The following is a 7937-nucleotide window of genomic DNA, read 5'->3' as shown; positions in this document are numbered from 1 at the left end:
TTCGTGGCTATAACCCCATGCACAACTCTCCACTGGAGATCTGCTGTTCTCTTCTCAACAGGCAGCTTGTACAGGGACCGCCAGCTGCCTTTCGGGGAAACCTCCGGGCCAAAAAACTCGATCCACCTCGACTCTTTCACTCCCGACAGACCACGAAGATGTAGGACCTTAACACAGGACTGATAGAGTGCCTTTTTCCCTGCATCCTGGAACTTTCCCAGAACAGCAGTACTAAAGGACAGCAGCCCACCTCCTCTTTCCTGCCACTCCCCGACATCTGGGGTAACAGACAAAGATGGGAAGCTGTATTCGCCCTCTTCACTCCACTGCTCACACAGATTCTCAATGTTTAGAAATGTCACAAGTTTTACTGGAAGTGCAGCAAAGACTTCCTCCACCACTCTTTCAACCACCCGGCTGGAGGTGATATTGGTCCTTTCTTTGAGGGCGTCCAGGGTCAGTCTTACCAGGTGACCCAGTTTTGTGCAGCCTGCCTCTCTGAAACTGGCCCGGAGACTGGCTGACTGCAAAGTTGGAGTCCTTATGAAATCATTAAAAAATAACGGTTCCTCAAAGATCCACATTCCCGGACTCTCAGTTTTTTCCCTTTTGAATGTGTACATTTTCCATGCCTGCATTACAGACATATAAAAGGATGTTAATCCAGTGAGATCCACCTCCTCAAGCTTTAACAGAAAGAGCTGCTTAGTGTACCCCAGCCGTCCAGCTCTCCTCAGCAGCAGTCGAGCGATGTCCATCCAGCTGGGTCCTGCAACACTCCATTAAAACACTATGCAGGTCAGACCCAAGGATATTCCAGAACCTCTTAAAAAAGTCTGTGGACAACCCATCTATTCCAGGTGCTCTTCCTGTTGCCATCTGAGTGACAGCAGCAGTGAGCTCCTCCAGAGACAGCTCCCCTTCCAGAAGAGACCTCTCCTCCACACTGAGCTGAGGGAGACCCTCCAGGAGCTCCCTGCGACACTCCTGGCTGCAACTCTCTGCTCCAAACAGATCCTCATAGAACTGCATGGCATGACTGCTCATTTCCTTTGGATCAGCTGTTATACGACCTCCTGGCAGTTTCAGACAAGTCAGCAGCTTTTTTTGAGCCACAGATCTCTCAAGATTGAAAAAGAAAGACGTTGGGGCATCCATGTCTTTGAGTTGAAGGAAACGACTCCGCACAAGAGCTCCCTTCACCCTCTCCTGCAGGAAAGAGCTCAACTCCATACGTTTCTCCTTCAGCAGGGTACCAGTGGTGGGATCCACACTCCCATTTAACCCCTCCTCAAGGTTCTTAATGTTGTCCTCAAGATTTTTAATGACTGTTTTTAATCTAGCAGAAGAGTGTGACGTGTACTGCTGACAAAAAACACGAATCTGAGCTTTACCAACCTCCCACCAAAGCTTCAAAGAATCAAACTCAACTTTTCTTAATTGCCACTGATCCCAAAAACACCCAAAGTTTTTACAGAAAACATTGTCCAGTAGAAGCTTGTTATTAAAATGCCAGAAGGACTTAGCCCTTTCACCTGGTGAAATAATCAGCTCCACACTAACAAAATGGTGATCAGTGAAGCCGACAGGCAGAATATTACAATGAATTAATCTGGGGTTGAGAGTTCTGGAGATGTAAACCCTGTCCAGTCTAGCTGCACACACCCTGTTACTGTTAACCCTGACCCATGTATACTGTCTGGATTGTGGATGTTTCACTCTAAATGTGTCCAACAAATCCAGGTGAGAGATGACAGTGTTTAAAGTCTGGGATGAATGTGGATGTGGCTCCTCTCCTATTCTATCCACGGTGAAATCAAGTGTGCAGTTAAAATCACCACCAAGAATGATCTGATCCTGATTATAGATCAGTAACTCCTTTTGGAGGCGGGTATAGAAAGCTACCCTTTCAGCTCCATTATTTGGAGCATAAATATTAGTGAAGCAGAAAACAGTGTCCTCTATTTCTGCTCTTACAATTAAAAGCCTTCCCTTTACAATTTCAGCACAAGAGACGATCTTTACATTTGCAGATGCTCTAAACAAAATGGCTACTCCTGCACTAAAGTTGGTGCCATGGCTAAGGTAGTTAGAGCCCTCCCACCATAAACCCCAATCTGTCTCATCTGATGGTGTGGTATGAGTCTCTTGTAAAAACAAAATATCGATGTTTTTCTGAGTTGAGATCGCAGAGATAAGGCCCCTTTTCTGTCTGTCTCTCCCACCATTAATGTTAAGAGATCCTATCTTAAGACTCCTCATAGAAAGATCAGAGAGAAAGAACAGACAAGTAGACACAAACAGGGAGCAGTAGAAGAAGAAAAACACCTTGTGATGCATGATCATTTCTTTGTCTTCTTCACACTCTTACATCCAACTTTCCTCAGTGCGGTGATGTGCTTTTTAAGACGGAACCGTTTTTTTGCGTCCAGGAGGTCAAACCCAACCTGTCTTTTCAGTATGCTGACTGACTTTATGAACTTTTCAGTATCACTAAAGTAGTCACTTATTTTTACTGATTTGTTGTACGTTTCATCCATAAATTGATTGATTGACTCTAAAGAATAAAGACCAGAGCCACTATTTGGCAAATCAGCAATGGATGCATTGTCTGACTCATAATCTTCATCCATGTCCTCTCCTTCACATGATGCCTGGCTACAACACACTGTCTTACCTTCCTTCAATGAAACATCGACAACTGCAGAAGTTGTGGAATCTTCAGTTTTATCATTATCTACAGTCTGTGATTTTTCTGTAGCCTGAGAGCTGGTCGAAGCCACTTCTACCTCAGCCACGGCCTCAGCACAAGGCGCAGGCGCGGACGCGGCCTCCGCCCCAGGCGCGGACGCGGCCCCCGCCCCGGGCACGGACGCGGACGCGGCCCCCGCCAAGGGGAAAGGACGCGGATGCGGCCTCCGCCCCGGGCACGGACGCGGACGCGGCCCCCGCCACATGCGCCACACTAACAGAGCTGCCCGCGTCAGCGGCAGTACTAGCCGCCTCCTGCTGTCTGTGCGGACACGCAAAACGTTTGTGTCCCACATCACCACACTCAAAACACTTCAGTTGTCCCGAGCTCGCATACACCATATAAGAAGCGTCACCGTGTTTCACTCTAAAGGAAACCTCCAGAGTCTGTGTGGGCGAATCCAAAAACATGAACACCTGACGCCGCAAAGATTGAACATGTTTCAGTTTGGGATCTTTACACCCTAGACTCACAGTTTTGAAACCACTCGCAAACTTCCCAAACCTGCGGAGTTCGTTCTCTAACAAGTCGTTAGAAATAAACGGCGGAACACCGGATACGGTGATCCGCGTAGAGGGAACCGACAACGGGGAAACCTGCACAAACAAATCCCTAATGAACACACCACTCTCAATCAGCTGATACACAAGAGGCTGACTCTTCAGAAAGACAACCACAGCCTTGTTCATTCGGGATGCATACAAAAGTTTATCATGGCCTACCTGTTCACCTGCAGCTAACAAAACCTCCTCCACGGTGACAGTACCGTTCGGAGGGACTATCCGAACTCCCTGTCGGAGAGTCGGAGGTGGCGTCTCAGCAGACGCCATTCCTCCCTCCAACCCCTCCAACGATCTGTTTTACACAGCCAACAACACTCAATACAAATATGAAAACAATCTGACCTGATCATGCACTTTGAAAACAGTAGAAAGGATAGTAAACAATTCAATCTCCGCGCCACTCGCAACACCACCACCGCCACTCACACTCACACTCACCGGAAACGGAAACGGAAACGGAGAGGAGAGGAGGAGGAGAGGAGAGAGGGAGAGAGGAGGAGAGAGAGAGAGAGAGAGAGGAGGAGTGAGAGAGAGAGAGTGAGAGAGAGAGAGAGAGTGAGAGAGAGAGAGAGAGAGAGGAGGAGAGAGAGAGAGAGAGGGAGAGAGGAGGAGGAGAGAGAGAGAGAGAGAGAGAGAGAGAGGAGGAGAGAGAGAGAGAGAGGGAGAGAGAGAGAGAGAGTGAGAGAGAGAGAGGAGAGAGAGAGAGGGAGAGAGTGAGAGAGAGGAGGAGAGAGAGAGAGAGGAGGAGAGAGGGAGAGAGGAGGAGAGAGAGAGAGAGAGGAGGAGAGAGAGAGAGAGAGAGAGAGGAGGAGAGAGAGAGAGAGAGAGAGAGAGAGAGAGGAGGAGAGAGAGAGAGAGAGGGAGAGAGATAGAGATAGAGATAGATAGAGAGAGAGAGAGAGAGAGAGAGAGAGAGACTTTAGATGTGTGTGTGTCAGGCCACAGCACAGTTGTCACTCGTTAAGGTTCATCACAGATTAAACCTGCTCACATGAATATGTTGTCACAAACACACAGAGTGTCTTTGATGTAAACAGTCATCTTCAGGTATTTCACTGTCAGGCATCAAATGTTTCCAAACCAACAGACTTGAATTTCTCCTTCAGCGTTGATCACTGCAGTCTGATCAGCTCCGTGTGGAGTTCAACTTCTTTAACTAAGTAAACTCAGTTAAACCACTTTTGATATGCGTCTGGCAGTCTGTTCTTCTACGTGTCCGCAATATCGTGATCTAACTCTGTCACTGACTTTTTATGCACCGTGAATCTGTGCCATCTCCGTGCACAATTTCAAGGAAGCATTTTAGCGCTGCTCCACAGTTAAACCAGCGGACCTCTGTATGATCGGACAGCCTGTGTGTGATATTGTTTTCAGATAAGAATGAAATGTTCAGTAATAGTTATATTCTTACAGTCTGATTAAAGCTGGTGATAAAGGCACAACAGCAGGCTACTGCATTTAGAAGTGATGTCACACTGAAACTTTTAGGTGATCAACACGTTCACCTCTGGGTGACCTTAAAATGAACCATCTGTAAATAAAATCAGTTAATATTCATTTTAATTTAGTGTTTTTACAATAAGCAGAGGTAAAATAAGTCTATCATCAGGCTCAACGCCGGTGTCCACAAACTACACTGGATGTGAGGAGACGGTCTGGGCCGTTACGCAGGACAGAGAGGATTGTTTTTTATTTGCACGAGCTGCTCTTTGTGGCTCACTCCATAGGAAGCTTTGTTATCATTAGTAAAACTTTTGTTTTCCATCAGTCAAGACAGGAGAAACTGATAAGAAGTGTGAAGAACTGAAGACCGTCATGATGCACGCAGTGCAGCGCCTCCTGTCGTTAAGTCCCGTAGCTTTGATAAAATTTTGGCAACTTGTGAGCAAATAAAACTAAAGAAATATCGCTCCTTCGATCTCTCTTGAAAACCTGCATTCTGTGTCACCTCTCTCAGGTGTTCAGCCTGTTTTCTGATGTGATGTATTACCAGCGTAATGCAGGAGCTCGGCCACTCGTCTTTTTCATGATACTCCCTGCTGAGAAAATAGTTCAAAGTGCCCCGTTTGATTAATTTTAGTATCATGATATCAACCTTTACGTTGCTCATTATAGGGTTTAATACAATTCAGGGAAAATAAGTATTACAAAAATGTTATTTATAAAAAATAAAAATATATTTTTCAATACATTTCCTCCTTCTTCCCAAAACGTCTCACGGGCCAGATGAAACCTGCTGTCGGGCCGTATGTTTGACATCCCTGCCCTAAGATAAGAGTTAGCCCTAACCCTAACCCAAAAAAAAAAGACGATCGTCTGCAACGAAAAGTGAACTAAGTAAACATCTGTAATATTTATTGTAGTTATAGAGAAGACATTCAATCAAAGAGTCTTCAATTTAAACTTTCCTTTGACAGTTTCAGAATCTCACAGTGTCACAAACATCTCAGACAAAACAAGTGTTTGACTTTATTTTTACGTCTGATGGTTGAAATTGGAATGATTGTTTTTCTTTGTTTAATTATTCATAAATTATCTAAAAATCAGCTGTTCAGGTGGTAAAGAGTGAAATATACAACAAGTTATTTTTTTTATATATTTAGGTTTAAAATGTAAGGCTTTAAATTGCTACCACTCTGTGGATAAAACCACAGAAGAAGAAAATGGACTTCAGCATTAAGATGCTCAGTGTGGATCATTTGATTATCAGCCTGAAGTCTACAGTTTAGTTTCACATCATATGAATCTGAACAGAGAAATTAAACCTGTTGTCTTACCTCAGAGTCTCCAGTCTACAGTTTGGACTCTGCAGTCCAGAACACAGCAGCTTCACTCCTGAATCCTGCAGCTTGTTTCCGCTCAGGTCCAGCTCTCTCAGATGGGAGGGGTTGGACTTCAGAGCTGAGGCCACGACTTCACAGTGAGTCTCTGACAGTCCACAGTTAAACAACCTGTCATGACATTAATGGTACATAATATGTTATTTAAAGGAATGTCTTAATATTTTGACAAATTGTGTTTTTCACATCAGAGGTTCAGCTGATCTGAACTCACTTTTGTTAACAAACATTTCCATCACTTGTAAACGTGTGTGTGTGTGTGTGTGTGTGTGTGTGTGTGTGTGTGTGTGTGTGTGTGTGTGTGTGTGTGTCTGACTGCTCCTGGTCCCCGTGATGTAATTGAGAAGTGGAGCGTGCATTTAGTGTGAACTATATGATCAGTGTGTATAACGCAGCACAGTTTAACAGAGTCTGTGTTGAGATGTTCACAGACTACAGCAGGCTGTGAGATGACGTCGCTATCGTTAAGTTAGCTGCAGACACGGTGACAGTGAACGGAAAAAGTGACCAGATCACGTTTGTTCCCAACACACAGCCGTATGGATCAAGGATCCACTGTGTTCTGTTGCACTAAAAGTAAAACTGTGTGTGTGTGTGTGTGTGTGTGTGTGTGTGTGTGTGTGTGTCTTAGCGATGCTCCGTCATAAAGACAGCAGAGAGAGGAGCAGGGAAAAGTAGCTGCAGCTACATCAAATGTGCTTCATACTTGTAGCCTAGTTTTAAATAAAGTATAGCATAGTTAAACATGAATGATGGGTAAAACATTTACCCGCCCTGTGGCGGATAGCCCTCTGAAATGTACTCGCCAAAAAGAAAATCTAGGCGTTTGGCGGTTGTTCATTTCAGACCCTGTGTATACATCATTACATCATACATAATATCAAATCAAGGCTTATAGTATTCAAGTAATAGGCTATTAATGACAGGAAATGTTTCAACATTTAAAGAAAATACTGACATGCTCTTTGTCTCGCTTTTTAACAGAGAAAAAAGTTTATTTTAGATCTTTAACTTGACTATTTTGAGGCTGGAGCGAGTTTTCATTGTAGCCATGTAGGCTAACTCATTTAGCTGCAATCTGCTCATAGAGTCAGAGCAGAACAAACAGCAGACCGGGGACTCAATTTATGTTGTTTGTTGTCACAAATTGTAAAGAACTGTGGCTTAAGAATCAGGCTGTGTTAACTTGTCACTGTGTAGCTTTATTCTGAACTCACACACTGCACGTAACAACAATGCACTCTATCAGGTACAGTGGCTGAGGAGGATGACAGTGCAAAGTCGCACTTCACAACAGCGCTTCTAGCGCTCTAATGATACATTACACAAATCACTCTGTTACGTTACTTTTATTAACCCCTAACCCCCCGTTACATGCTCAACTTTGTCAAAGCTAACTAGAGAAAGAAATCTTGTTTTTGAAGCTTATAGCAAATGAATTGTTCTCAGATGAATGCTTGTTTTGAGTTTGTAAAGTTGTAATAAAGGGGCAGTTAAGAGACGAGGGGGGGGGTCTGCTGTCTGTCTGCTGACACGACTTCCTTTAAAAAAAATAAAGGTGAGCATAATACTTTTAATTTTCTGCGGAACATAATACCTTACTAACACAATTAAATGTACTGGAACAAATGTGTGTAAAACAAAAACTAAATGTATTATTTTGTCCAGTTTACTTTTTTATCCACCCGGCCACCTTCTGTCTGTAACGTGATGTAAGGTATTACTGTTGGTAACTTCAGTAATCATGTCACTTTTACTAAACAGTTATCTGGTTAATGGTGT

The 7937-nt window shown here is 44.1% G+C and overlaps 1 protein-coding gene and 1 pseudogene across 1 annotated transcript in view; both read right to left on the bottom strand.

Moving 5' to 3' along the window:
* LOC136179336 (NLR family CARD domain-containing protein 3-like) overlaps window positions 1–7937 on the bottom strand; it is a 373903-nt gene that overhangs the window by 247789 nt on the left and 118177 nt on the right.
* LOC136179319 (NLR family CARD domain-containing protein 3-like) overlaps window positions 1–7937 on the bottom strand; it is an 84995-nt pseudogene that overhangs the window by 63125 nt on the left and 13933 nt on the right.

This window comes from Labrus bergylta, chromosome 5 (genome assembly GCF_963930695.1).
Source record: "Labrus bergylta chromosome 5, fLabBer1.1, whole genome shotgun sequence".
In the NCBI taxonomy this organism is placed as follows: domain Eukaryota; kingdom Metazoa; phylum Chordata; class Actinopteri; order Labriformes; family Labridae; genus Labrus; species Labrus bergylta.
The sequence above is the reverse complement of the archived record's forward strand: the minus strand, read 5'-3'. Positions and strand labels throughout refer to the sequence as shown.